Source organism: Orcinus orca, chromosome 13 (assembly GCF_937001465.1).
Source record: "Orcinus orca chromosome 13, mOrcOrc1.1, whole genome shotgun sequence".
Classification (NCBI taxonomy): domain Eukaryota; kingdom Metazoa; phylum Chordata; class Mammalia; order Artiodactyla; family Delphinidae; genus Orcinus; species Orcinus orca.
In genome coordinates, this window is record NC_064571.1 from 54,102,242 (window position 1) to 54,117,351 (window position 15,110).

General features: G+C 42.7%; 1 protein-coding gene and 1 long non-coding RNA gene across 5 annotated transcripts in view; one reads left to right on the plus strand and one right to left on the minus strand.

Annotated features, from left to right (window-relative positions):
* The window catches only part of LOC125960907 (uncharacterized), an 840,695-nt gene that overhangs the window by 89,787 nt on the left and 735,798 nt on the right, over positions 1-15,110 (plus strand). The window lies entirely within an intron of this gene.
* The window catches only part of PRKCE (protein kinase C epsilon), a 509,933-nt gene that overhangs the window by 51,029 nt on the left and 443,794 nt on the right, over positions 1-15,110 (minus strand). The gene's annotated exons all lie outside the window — the stretch shown is intronic.

A 15,110-nucleotide genomic window follows, 5' to 3' on the forward strand; every position in this document is an offset into this window, starting at 1 on the left:
ATGGAAGGTTGGCTCCCCTAACCGCTGTGTTGTTCAAGGGTCAACTGCACATATATATAATAAATATACAGTAGGATTAATACATACCACATATAGAGAGAGATGTTGGGAGTCGTGTTGCTTATATACACACATGCAATAAAGTATGTCTATGGTAAAGCTTCTAGTTGGATTAATATATATGACGAATATTTGGTGTGATTATTTGGATATATGTATTTATATTCTATATATTATATGCATATATAGTATAATATATGTACATACAGCATATGTTTTACATAAAATCAGTAGAAGTTTATGTGACTTCTTAGACTATATTTGGAGTTATTGGTCGCCTCCCAATTTTGCAACTTATTTTTACCTACTGGTTCATGCTAAACAGGGATAGAAACAACAATTACTCTTGAACCCTCAGAGTATACAAATGCAAAATCTGTCATCTTATCAGGCTAAAAAAAAGAAAATCACTATATTCATGCACTAACAGCTTCAAACAGAAGTTAATTAAACGAATGCTAATTTCCTCATCTGTTGAGAACTGTCAGTGTTTATTGCCAGAGATTAGCTGTTAAGATGTATGTATATATACCCAGAACCACATCAGCTCTTTTTTGAAACGTAAATGTTCTGATTTAATGGAAAATTACTGCAGGGCACAAGTATAAACTATAAAACAATTAAAATCATAAATCCAAATGGCAGCAATTCTCAGTGAGTCTTACAACATCAAACTGAGCAGTTGCCAATCTGGAAAGCTCTGCCCTGGGCCCAACAGGTGAGTTGGCTGGAGCTGGGGCCAGAGGAAGGCACAGGCCGCTTCCCATGGATGGCCTCCAGCAAGAACGCAAGGATGGCTGGAGTCCCTGTGAGACAGTGGGATGGTCAGCCCAGGGCTCAGGAGGTTCCAGGACAGAGGCTGCCCACAGGTTTCTAGCCAGCTTATTTCCCTTTCATAGAAAAGACCACTTATTCAGGCATTCAAATATTTACTGAACAACTACTGTGTAACATGTACTGTTCTTGGCATAGAGGAAACAAATTCCCTGCCCTGCCCTCATGGAGCTTACATTCTAATGTGGAAATTGACCATCAATTAACATAACAATAAATAGTATGTTAAGAAATGAAAAGTGCTATGAGCATTTAGGCTGAGATGAACTCCGGTCCATGTCCTTGTTTCTTTTCCATTAAGTGACAAGTATTTATTGAGCACCTTCTAAGTGCCTGGGCCTTTGTGAAATGACTTTCAAGAGACGGAATTCTAAGACTTGGCTTCTGCCATCTGCAGGTGGAGCCAGGAGAAAACCCTAAAGACACCAGGCTGCACCTCACGTGGATGATCTTATTTAATTCTCTTCCAAATTCTCTGAAATGGGACTACCATCACTCCCATTTTATGGATGACAAAACTGAGACTTATAGAGGGTAAATATCTTGCCTAGAAGCAAGGTGGGGGTGGGAACCAAGACTTGCACCTTGCAGAGCAAAATTCTAACCACGTGTGTCTCCGCTGGCTGGTGGAGCTCCTGAGAAGCTGTAAGCTCCCCGAAGAAGGAGCCACATCCGCTCCACCGTCCACATCCTCCCCAGGTCCATACTGCCTGCTCCAGTGCACGTGCCAGGAGAAGTCAGTAAACCAGACAGCCTGGTTGTTCTCTCATGCTCTCACTTCCGGATCACCCACCCAAATTTCCAGACCAGAAGGTCTTTGCGTGTGTGGTCATCCAGCCCTGACTTCCCAATAACGACATTTCATTGGCTTGTCAATCTTATTTTTAATGGTCTACCAATGATGTAGATTTGGGGCCCTTGGAAAACTGGTTAAAGACCAGTGACATAAGGATTAGGGGACATTCACCAAAACAGGGACTCTCTGCGATACCACGTAAGGATTAGTAAGGCAGAGAACCGGAGACCGAGCAGGAGAGACTGTGATGTCTCACAGATGTGAGTTTGAAGATTACTCTGGCTCTGACTTATTATCAACAAGATGTGAGGACAGTGAGTGATCCTCACTGAGCCTCAGGCCCCTTGCCTGTAAAATGGGGATAACAATAACTCATTTCAAAGGCTTACTGTCATGCTTAAATAAGATAATATGTGAAGAACTCATCATAGTTCCTGGCACAGGGTGGGCGCTTGACTAATATTAGTTCCAATTCCCCTTCATGAGCAATTTCCAAACCTGATCATTCAAACCACTAGTTTCTTGTTCCTCTCTAACTGACCAAAAAATGACTGTCTGCCACACAAACAGATGCGAATGTCTGCTGGTTTTTTTTTTTACACTGACTACATTTTAAGTGACACTGTAAGGGAGCAACACAGTGGCAAACCACCACCACCACCAACAGAAGGGGAAAGCAGAATGAGGAAATATAAATAGGAATTGTAGGATGGAGGCTGTGCTCTTGTTGCTCAGATCCTGTCTTAATTCGCCACTGTAGCTGACTTGTTAGGGGTGGATGGGCAAGGTGCCTCGGGTGTGAATCGTGGAGGGACACGGGGCACTCACACATGGCCATTTCGATACTCCTGTGACTCCTGAGGCAAGGGCACAAAGGTGAAGGGGCTGTGATCTGCCCACGCTGGGGTGTGCCGTGGTCATGTCTAAGAGGCCTGGCTGTGTCCAGCCTCCTTGGCTCCTGCCCATTTTCCCCATGATTTTCCAGCTTGCCTGTTGTATCTGTGACCTACCCCTTCTCTGTCCAGCAAATTCCTTTTCTGTACAAGTTAGCCAGAGCCATGCTTATTACTAAGACCCCTGACTAACCCTCCCAGTCCCAGGCCAATCTAAAAACCCCTCACTCACACAGGCTGCCCGTGAGGACAGCTGCTCGTTGTCAAAGGCTTACAAACTTGGAACTATCTCAGGAGCTAGGCCAGTGTATTTTGAGAGTAGAGAGGCCGTGCCGGCCACCATACGTTCACAACTGCCTGTTGACCACCTACTCTGTGCACAGCACTGGTTGGGAGCAGAGACCAATACTGAGAAGAGCAATGAGGACAAACAATACCAAATGCATTGGTCTCCATGCTCTAAGAGAAGGTCGGGGCAAATAATAGCTACTCGGTGTATGTTGACATGACCCAGAAGCTCTCTTCCTTTAAAAAAAAAAAAGTCTATACAGCTGTTTCTCCTCGAAGTTCAAAATAAGGGATATTATTAAAACCTAGAGGAATCATCGTGCAGGACACTGTATTAAGAGATTAAGAATGTAGGGTTACTAGATTAGCAATATGGGAAGAAAATATCAATGATGAACTGTTTAAGGGCAAGGATCAATGAGTTTGAACTGAACAAACCTGAAAGCTCAATAACGAATCAAAACTGAAGCAGCAGCAGAGCTACTGGGAAGGCCCCAATCTGTACGCTTTCTGGCCCTGAACCCTTGCTTTTTCCATACGTTGCCCTTCAACTCCTAGGCTAAGGGTCTGGAGGCTTAAAATAACACAAACGGACTCCAGTTTTTAAAGCTCAATGACAACATCCATATTTCAAAGGAGCTCATCTAGGGTAAGTCTATTTTTTTTTTTTTTTTTTTTTTTTTTTTGCGGTACACGGGCCTCCCACTACCGTGGCCTCTCCCGTTGCGGAGCACAGGCTCCAGACGCGCAGGCTCAGCGGCCACGGCTCACAGGCCCAGCCGCTCCGCGGCATGTGGGATCTTCCCGGACCGGGGCACGAACCCGTGTCCCCTGCATCGGCAGGCGGACTCTCAACCACTGCGCCACCAGGGAAGCCCTAGGGTAAGTCTATTAATGCTGGGCCTTAAGAAAACTGTGATGAGTTGGGAGACTGGAATTGACATATATACACTAATATGTATAAATAGATTACTAATAAGAACCTGCTGTATAAAAAAAATAAAATAAAATTCAAAACAAAAAACAAAAAAACTGCAAATGAGTGAGGTGTGTCTTCACCATCCGGAGCTTTCCTCACCTCGCCCTGTCTGTCCTCAGTGGTGCCCTCTCCCTGGTCCAGGGCCTGCCGGCCTCTCTGCTCTTTCCGCTCTTCCCCACCAGCTCCCGCAAGAGGCTGCGGCAGCAGTATTCAGCCTCCAGTGTGAGTGCTCCAGGCAAGAGGGAAGGGAGCTCACATTTGTCAAACTCTTACCAAACACCAGGCTCCGTGGCAGCTTCTGTGCGGGAGACCCAAGGTCACTAAAGAAAGAGTTTCCACTGGGAAGAAAGCTTTTAATCTGACACTAAAATGGGAAATATAGATTTAAGTGTCAAGAAACGTGAAGTAAAAGGTATAAATATTGAGTGTTCATGTTCAGGTTTTTGCAGAAACTGTTTTCTCTGCCTGTAACACTCTTCTCCGCTCCTCACTGGTCACCACCCATCACTTCCTGCAAGAAGCTTTCATGGGTTCCTCCAATTAGGTTCACTGCTCTTCCTAAGAGGTGCCAAGGTATCTGGACCTCCCCTGCCACAGTATTCGTGACAACGAAACGTGAATGCCTGTTTGTCTGTCTCCCGCACTGGGCACTAGAAGGGGACAAAGGGACCCAGTCAAGTTCACCGCTTCATCTGTGCAGGACCCTGCACAGTGCCTGCGATGCTGTAAGCACTTCGTAAATGTCTGATGGCTGACTTCTTAAGAATTAACAGGCACTCAGAGGAGACCCGGAGAGAGCGCTGTGGGCTGAAGGGGGTCAGCTTCCCAGATAGCCAGCACCTTGGAGTACTAAATAAGGAAAGATCCATGAAGTAATTTTCTTCTGAAAACTTAGTGCTGCCTGTGCCACCGCTTGGACGGCTGTGGCTAAAAGAACACCGCCTAACCCCACACTACGAGAGCCAACCTGCTGGGCTGTTAGTACCCTGACTTGGCGGCCCCAACCCTGTTGCTTACGTTCGCCCTGCTGTTTGCACAGATTAACTTGCCTTAAATAAGTTTTAATCATTTTAAACAAGTACTTCACTTAGATACAATGGAGACACGTACAACTTGATTTTGATTCACACTCCATTTTGTTATGGCGGTAATTATGTACGGAATGGACTCTGATTTTCATGCTTATTTAATCCTAATGTGAATTAGGAATGACTCACTGCCATAGGCTGCGACATTTGTTTTTCTCAGAGGGTGCTTACTTACGTACCTACTAAGTATTCTCGCATTGTTAATTTTTTTTTTTTTAAGGTACCTATTTACTGGCATGGGTGAACTTAGGAGAAGGGAATTATTCCAAGACACTAAAAAGTGGAAAAATTCCATCAGTTAGCTGTATTTGGCTAGATGAAGTCAATGACAAGTTCATTTCCCTCCTGATGATAACACAGTTAACCACATCTAGGAAATTGACATTCTGTCCCCCCCGCCACCCCCTTTAAGCCCTGCATGGTAAGAGCCAAACTCTGGCATGATTTACCAACTTCAGAAAAGATTCCTCTGTTCCAGATAAATTGATTCCTGTAAACTCAAACTTTTATTTTAAACTCAGTCATTGCTACCTAAAGATGTTCACCAAAAGTCACTGTTCTGTTCACTTGTTGGCTGGTTCCACAAAACTTTCTAGAGGAGCACAGTACATCAGAAACCAAGCAATTGTCTTTGTCAACCCCATAATGGGGACCATGCCTATGTTTCCTATTAGAATTTGGATCACTGAGTTCTATGGAATGTGTGAACTGTGGTACAGGCCATCAATTCATTTTCCCAACTACTCTTTCCAAAGACATTTTTACTAACATTTAGATAAATATAAATGTGAATCAATTACATTCCAGTTTTCTAAAGTTTGTGTACATATATATAGCTAAAGCATGGCAGTGAAGAATTCGAGAAATTGCTACAGGGAGAAAGTATTGGGCAATCAGCGGCTAAAGCAGGCAAGACAAATAATTACCGAAGTATCTTATTTGTGCCCCAGTGAGAGAATCCAAGTGTGACATCCCTTTTTCCAGAAAAGACTTAACTGTGTGTAAGGGGTTCTTTTCAAGACTCACCATATTTACCAATTATGTGGAGGCTGCTAGTAGAGAAATAGTTTTAATTGTTCAGGGTCACCTAACATTATATAAACATGCAACACAACCATCCTTATCATTTACCACATGGACTATGTAAAGATCTTTGTTAGATATAGTGGAAGATCAGAGAGAGATAAGACTTGTTCCCAGTCCTTAAAGAGTTTATAGTGTGTCAAAGTTGTATCAATGAGTGAGGTACGCGGTCCTATGAATATGACCTCTTTCCTCTACCCAGAGGCCCTAACATAAATGTAGATCTGTGGATTTACATGGTCAATTTTTTTTGACACAAGTAGGGATTTCCAGTTGGGGAGTGAACATGGAATTACAGACTAGTGTCATAGGTACTGATCAAATAAGGCTTCATAGAGGAGGAGGGACTTGATTCTATTAATATCAGCTGATTAGACTGAACTATTCCTTAAGAGGAAATTCTTCCTAGAAGGTTATTTATTCATACTCCTTATGATATCTCAGAAGGCAGCAATTCCATTTTAATTAGAAATAAGAATAGTGTCCACTGCTTGATGCTAACTAACGTTTCTTCCTATACAAGCAAACATTTAAAATCACTTTTCAAACTGGGAAGACTTGACGAAATCGCTTGACTACTGTCAGGTGCTTGAACTCAGCCGTGCTCGAGTTTGCTTCCCCTTCCATCAGCATGTGCCTCATAAACATTGGTCTCTTTGTTCACTGTTGGGAGCTTGGTTATTCTGTGCTTGGAAAGGCACTAATCCTTACAACCTAAGAGGGCTGAAGAAGGACTAAAATACAATGTAATGTAAAAACCAATACATTTGTTTTTGATCTATGTGATACAAAACAGAACTCTTGAATAAAAAAAAAAATCCCACAAGGACTCAGAGGCAAAAAATATACAAATCAATTTTCACTGCAAAGTAAAGGAGCTGCTACAGTGGAGGATTACTGGACTGAATGTCAATATTATGACATAGTGTGAATGTGTTTCGTGTTTGGTAATTGCAATCATTGTTGCTTTTGTTGTGGTCATCCGCTTATAATGCTTGGTGTCAGTTTATTTGTCTCTTGTAAAAATAAAATACAGTGTGTGTGCGTGTGAGTTGTGAAAAAAAAAACATATACACACTACTAAATATAAAATAGATAACTAAAAAAAAACAAACAAAAAACCCCCCAGAATTCTTCAGGATCCTAAACAGTAAACAAGAGAGAAACCATTTCATTCCCCCAAGAGAAGTAATTCCTTGCCTTTTGACCCCCTCCCCCAATTCTTTTATCCTCATTATCTCACTGAACCTTATTCTAGTCTCACTACTTCCCAGTAACTGTTCCACAATTGGAGGAATAGTTTAAGACATTAAAGTGTGTGACTTGCTTATCGTTTTACTCTGAGTTTCCTTTGAGCAGTGTGTTGACAAAAAAAGGGGAGTGGGGGCTCGAGTATTTTCCTCTGTAAAGCTTTTCCTTTCCTTGTATTTGCACATTTTTGTTAGTGAACTTGAGTAAACTTATTTCTTGAATTTAAACATATATTACAGAGAGAGGTTTCAGACTCTGACCACTGGGCAGTAAATGTTGCCACAATAACCAACGGCAAGGCGGTCTGGCCAAGTTTTCTAGAATCTCTTCTCCAGCTTTACTAGGGAATACTGAACTCAATTTTATAGGAAAAATAATTCGGCTTTGCTAGCTTTTCTAAGTATAACGGAGGCGAACGCTTGTTGGCACAATGCTAAAGAATACAGACTACGGTATCAGATACAGCAAGGTTCCAATGCTGCTCCCCTACTTCCTGGTTCTGGAAACTTCTTGCTTCCTGTTACAACCTGAAGTCTCAGTTTCTTCATCTGTAAAATGGGGACAATACGATCTACCTCACAGGCTGTGTTCCCAGGGGTTAAATGAAAGAACAGATGGAAAAACACTTATTGCCGGGCACAATTTAACTCCTCAATAATTATTATTAATAATTTTCAAAGTGAGGAGCTTCACATACCAACCCAGACTTGGGCAAGGTCAGAGGGATACAATGAGGGCTACTTAGGGTATTTTAGCACTAAGGTCAGTTTTAAAGAGACCTAAATATAAAACTTATTTATGGTCAGAAGGGTGCTTACCCCTGGGGTGGGGGTTGGTAGTGACTTGAAGGGGCATCAGCCTGCTGGGATGCCAGAAACAGACTCTACCTCAGTCTGGGTTACACAGGTGCACATTCATGTAAAAACCTGTTAACATCTGAGAACTGTGGGCCTATTATACCTCACCAAGAAAAAAGAAATAGAAAGGAAGGAAGGGAGGCAGAGAGGAAGGAAGAAAGGGAGGAAGGGAGGCAAAGAGGGAGGGAGGGAGAAAAAAAGAGGGAAAGAAAGGGGGGACAGGCATAAACGATGTTTCCTGTAGTCTACTTTGCTCTTTTTAAGCCACCCACAAACCCAGTTCGGGAGAGGCCTATTCAGTGACTGAGCTGACTGACCAGAAAGAATTGTGCTCTCTCCTCCATGATCAGATCCTAACTCCTGTTCCGAGGCATTCGTGAGCATCTTTTTTGGTCTGTATTTAGATGTGTGAGGCCATGGGGGTAAGTGTTCAGAAACTGCATGCTGGTCTGTCTTCAGTCTGAACGTGCCTGCTGACATGTGCCGAACACCTAGTGCCATATGAGCCTCCTACTGAAACTGCTAAGCCTGACCATCATCCCAGAATTTCCCATCGACAAATTGGCCAACATTTTCTAGCCATCCCCTACAAGCCCAGTATCCTTCCAGGTCCTGTGAACTCCCTGTGGGCACCCATACCATCTCAGAGCCCACTATGCTATGCTGTACAGACTGGGCAGGTATTTGCAGGCACCCGCCTGTGGGTGTCAAAGTCAGGGAGTGCATGCCCTGGGCACCCTGGTGTCAGAGAGAACAGACCCAGGAGACTTCTCTCGGTGTGCAAGGTGAGGCCCGTCCCAGGGCACGGGGAGGGTGCCTCCTCAGTCTGATCTCATGCCATAAAATGTTCAAGACAGTCTGGTCCAAAGAGCCATAAACAAGGCAATGTCTACTTTACGATGGGTGCACCGAAGTGGAAATGAAAATTGTCTGCCTGCGTATTCTTAATCCTTTTAATCCCAAGAACGCCAAACCATTACTGACATAAACTTCCCCATAAAAGACACTGAAAGAGTGGGGTAACGTGAAGGTGCTCTGGTTCGATTGAGTTGTGATGGTAAAATGACTTTTGCGAAAATTTGTTTTTGAAAGAAAATTTATCTGGAGAGGAGTGGCTTTGGTTTGGAGATGGATATCGCCACATGTTCATGTGAAACGTGCAGGAGAATCACCGAGGTGGGAAGCTGATTTTAATACATTAATAAGAAAAGATATTAAGACTATGCTAGTTTTTATAACACAAATAGATTAAATATCTTTCTTGATTTAACATTTACCAAAAAACAAAAAAACGAAAAAAAATCCCCAACCCAACAACCTCTGGTTTTTCAAACATGGGTGGTACCCTTTGAAAGAAAAGCCAATACAGTCTAAGAAGTTAAATTGTAGAACCTTGTTGAGTGGAGAAAAGGGAGAGGAAATGCCTTCCTCTGTCTTCAAAAGGGTTCAAAAAGCCTGACCTGCTTTCTTCAGGGTCTGAAAAGCCTGCCATTCTGGCTGTACCCCACTTAAGTTGCATAAACCTCACCAGCCCAAACAAGGGTCCTGTTAACTCATGTCCTCTCCAAGACTTAGAGCTGCATAATCATAGAACTCTGGGACAGGTTTGTCATCCTCGTGCTACTGACAGCCCTGTGCACGGCAGGATGTTTAGCAGCACCCTCGGCCTCCAGCCACTAGATGCCAGCAACAGGGCCCCCTCCCCAGCTGCAACAACCCAAAGTGACTCCAGACATTGTCAAATGTCCCCTGGAGGCAGAAGCACCGGCTGAGAACCACTGTGCCAGAGGAGCAGCAGGGATCGGCTGCTCTAACCTCATCAGAGGTGAAGAAACTATGGCCAGTGACAGTGTTCCCAGCCTGAGTTGGTGCTCTTCCTCCTAAACAGGGCTGCTGTGGAAAAGCCAAGTCCTCCTTTTTGCCTGAGCACCATGCTAAGGAACTGAGTTTCGTAACCCTGTTGTCTAGAATGACAACACCTCTTGGAGCCTCATGGCCCTACCCACGAATCACAGCATCTCCTGGGCAGTGCCCCAGTGAGTGTCTCATCCGCAAAATCCCAGGGTAGCGCCAAATGAAAGTCAGGGGAATCCACAAATTTTCTGGTAGCATTTTAAAACACACTGTAACTATAGATTTCCCCTGTTCGATCCGATTTCCAGCCACAGAAATTGTGAATCCTAAAGCCAAAATTAAGATGTTAACTGAATTCCACTAACAGACTGGGTGGGATGTTGCTTGCTAGCTCCTGGTTAGTGAGAATCTAGCTCTCTCTCTGCTCCTGGAATATTGTGTGTCTCTTAGTCCATTGGCTCAGAAGGTCTCACTGCAGTAGTCTTCAATTTGCTAAAAAGTGATGGTTTCTAGGAAAAGAAATCGCTGGAAACAGTATTACCTCTCCCAGCACTAATGTAAATCACACTGCAAAACCAGGCACTACACTAAAAAAACTAAATTCATCCTGGTCAGCCTAGAGAGACTAGAAATTGGAGGAAATTCAGAAAACATGAGCCCCCAGGACCAATAAACCATATTTAGAACCATCTGAATGTATTTTATATTTACAGGAATTTTATTTATGATAAGAATTTAAATGTCTTCTTTGCCCTGCCCTCCCCCTTCTTCATAAAGATTAAATGACATCATTTAGCTAAAGTAAAGAATGCCCTAAAAAGAACTAATAGGCCAAGCTGTTTCTACCGTTTAGGAAAGGGAAAAAAAAAGAGGCAAAACCAAACCAAACCTAACAAACCCTGTTTTTTTCTCCTTCACAAAAATAACAGAAGGAAAGCTGCTACTGTAATCAGCAGTGATTGCAGGCATTTCCTGTATTTTTATATCAAGCTGGTTGTTTTTTTTCCATTACATACCCAGTGAACTCCATTTAGGTCAAGACTAGAGAAAAACAGGACCAATTATGCCTCCAAACCCACAAATCTGCCTACTTAACGCTGCTAATTTTATTGTGTTGACTCCATGGGTCCAAGGAGCTCGTGAAAGGAAAATCTCCATCCACTCTCCTCCTCCAGTCCTATCCCAGGCTGGGATTCGATCCGGTTGTTAAAATCAGAGGGTCTTGGGTCAAAAATCTGCTTTCTCAGAAGTTCCCGGGCTCCCTGGGGCCCATGTTCCAGGCCTACCTTTGGACAGGTCAATGCCTGAACCTCCAGGTCCATCGCTCTTGTCCATCACTAGAATCTTCATTTTCACGTTTTATCTTCAAGAAGGGCAAGAAGGTCTTCTTCCATATGCCTCACCTTGCATCTCTTTGGCTTTAAGTCAATTTCTTCCTGATTTGTCTTCTCTGGTTACAAGATTGCATTAGGAGCTTCCTTAGTGAAGTCAGTTATAATGCAGTAATAATTAAACAGCCTCATCGCCATTTTTCTTTTTTGTTACTTCAAGGCGTTCCATGAATGGGATACTCTACTGTGTCTCTGCTTCCCCCCGCCTAATTTTAATATCTTGCTTATAATACCATACACACACTGGGTTTTGCAGTCAACACAGTGTTTTCAGAGCTGCCAGTATCTATTCTCGCTTTCAAATCTTCTGAAAAGCGGTGAAAACCTTCTTACCCAACTTGAGATCGTTATAAAAAGGTGACAATTCCGCAACGGGAGAGGCCACAACAGGGAGAGGCCCGCGTAACACACACACACACACACAAAAGGTGACAAGCTCTTTGGCCAACCTTGGGCACTCTCTCTTTCCCCACCCTGTCCCCTAACTCCCCAAAGGCCCACTCTCCTTTGTTTGTGCAATTTCAGGTAAGTTTTCTTCTTGGCAATGCCTCTCAGGCCCAGGTTAAACAAATTACTTCATCGTCTTAAGTGACGAGGTCACAGAGGAGTCTTTCCCGTTGACAATCCCACAAAAGTGTCCTAAGGTGGTTTTTCAAGATATTTCCCCCTAAGCTGTACCTATAAAGTTACTTGACTCTCTGACAGTTTATTCTTCAATTGTCTATGCTACTTAACACTTTTTCTTATTGTTCATATTAATTCCATTATCTGATGTAACAGTCAATTTCATAGACTATTAGAGCTGGGATGGACCTTCAAGGTAAATAAAGGCCATTCTGGAATAGTTTTATGGGATTAAGGATTAGAAATGTGTTTTCCTAGCCTTTCTGCAGTTACCTCAGACGACCCCACACTTCAAGTACAATTGTACTTTCAAGTCAAAACCTGACATATTCAGAATCAACCTTGCAACCAATTGACTAATGTTTAGTGATTACCTACCATGTACTTGGCTCCACATTAAGAGAATATAATAACAATAAACAATTACTAAAGCCTTTCCTATGTGTTTTTCAAGCATTACCTCATTTAACAGTCACAAAAATCATATGTTATCCCAGGATTTAAATGAGGACATTGAAGGTCAGAAGGGAAGAAGAACTGGCCAGCATGCAGAGCCAGGATCCCATCACCCCAGGTATGTCTGGCCGACAGGTGTGTAATCACCCAGCCATGCTGCTGCATGTTGGGTTCCCTGGAGGTTACTGTGGAAAGGACTGAGGCTGCTGCCTCTGCCCACTTGCTTCCTGGACCATATGCAGAATGTCTTTCAGAATCCATCATTCCACAGCCACTCAGAGAAATCAGGGCTTTTCCATCATAGGCACGCATTATTTTTGGTACAAAATGATGTTCAGAAACCAGATTTGTCTCCAAAGGAGGATGATTAGACACAAAAGAGGCTATATTCAAAGTAAAATCTAGAGAGGAGTATAAAAATATTCAAAGGAAAAGCCGTATTTTTGCCTGAGAATAAAGTCTCCCAGGAGGACTCTTTTAAAGCAGATGATAATACTCATTTGGATGTGTAAACTCTGCTGTGTTTGCTTAAAAAAAAAAAAAAAATCAGTCTATTTCCTTATGGCAGAATTGAGAAACTCCCAGCCCCTGAAGCCCTCACATGCTTTCTGGAAGAGCTAATTTGACAGGATTCTATAGCCCTTTTGGATACTCCATTGCTGGTTTTTTGTTTTGTTTTGTTTTTTTCTCACTTTCCTTCAAACATTAAATTGGGCTCTTAGCTAATAAAGATAAAATCCTTTGTTTCATGTTCCTTCTTCTATGAAATTTGACCTATAATTTTCTTTACTGCGGGCTTCCTTTTAAGCAATAGCAAGAAAAACCACCACAAGATTCTTTAGACTCTCCAAGTGAAAGGTCTTTCTGCTACCCATGCTTTTGTTATCCCCTCCAAATCTAACTATCGAAGCATGTCCTCTTTTTGCTACTCTTTCTCCTTCCTCTAATTTCACTGTAGGATGTTTGTGTTTACTAAATTATTATTTGTGATGGTTAAATTATTGTTGCTGGCCAACCACAGGGCAGAGTGGGGACAAATGCATGGACCATACACTTGGCTAGTGGGCACGTGAAGGCTGTGGTTTCAGGATCGTTACCAGCACAGACCAAATCCCATCAATTAAATGGCTCACATGGTTTCTTTTCTGTTATATTAATTCGTTTGTTTTACTTTTTAGATTCCATATATAAGTGATAACACAAAGTGTCTGTCCTTCTCTGTCTGACTTATTTCACTAAGTATAATACCCTCCAGGTCCATCCATGTGGTTGCCAATGGCAGAATTTCATTATTTTCTATAACTGAGTAGTATTCCATTGTATACATATACCCCATCTTCTTTATCCTTTCATGTGTTGATGGACACTTAGGTTGCTTCCATATATTGGCTATGGTAGATAATGCTGCTATGAATATGGGAGTGCATATATCTTTTCGAATGACTGTTTTTGTTTTCTTCCACTGGTTTCTGCTAAGGGTAAATGGAGGTGGGGGGGGGGGTGGAAGGAACACCATCAGAATATCCCAGCCTTCTTATTTCATAATTGTTCCAAGGTGTCAATAGCACTGGGTCATCAGCAGCTCGCCAATCTCCTTTCACATTTTTCATCATCATCTTATTTTATTTGAAACTAGGATGAAAGCATACAGGCAAGAGTTGCTGAGTTGCTTATTACGCTGGATGTTTTAGATTAGAATCCAAGACTTTTCCTGTAGGTTGTAGCTGCCAAGCAGTTCATATCCACATGCATACACTGTTCTCTGAGAAGTTCTAAAAGGCAACTCTCATTTGACATTCTCCGTCTGCAGGAATGTGCCCACCCGCCAAACAGGGATATCCTCCCTGAAGTAGGCTTACCTCATATACAGCCCAATGCTGAGCACCTTGGAGGACCCGAGAGGAGGAGAGGTCATGTTCCCAGACCTCCAAGGGCTAACAATTTAAATTGGGAGACAAAACTAACAAAAGTGAAACATTTTGAGACTGAGCAAGCACTACGTCCCTACCCACAGTCTGAAATCCCATAAGTCACTGTACAAATAAATACTCATTCACCTTTTGGGAAACTCTCACCCCAATCCCCCTGCCCCCTGCAATATTACAAAGCAAGTTCTCTCTTTCTGTAACTTTAGGCCTTTGGTTCCTAATAGTAAGGAATTTTGTTTGTCTTATATTGAAAAGAAGAGCAAGGATGAAAACTTATATGCAAAGATAAAAGAAAAGAAGGCAAACGATGGGAAAACTCTCTCTGAGCTGCATTCCCCAGCGTACCCTCCGTAATGGGGTACTAATTACAGAGGGGTAAAGGAGCCTGTGTCTGATTCTAAGAAGGTTCTAAATATAACTCTGTATCTTGCTTCCATCAGAAACACTGATTTATAATTTAGACAAACACACAAATAGAAACCAGTAGCTTTGAAGCAAGCACTGACGCACACATAGATAGCTCCCAAATCTGGCTTCATGCCTGCAAAGTTATACCTCTCATTGATGGCTGGTACTGTGTTGTATGCACACAAATTTGCCTTTGACAATAAAGGGTCCCCACTTGAGAATTCCACGACATCTGCAGGGAAGTGGGGCTTCTGGATTCCGTACACCCCTCAGCTTATCCTTCTAGCCATGTGCTTAGCAGCTCAAGTCTCTGGACAAGA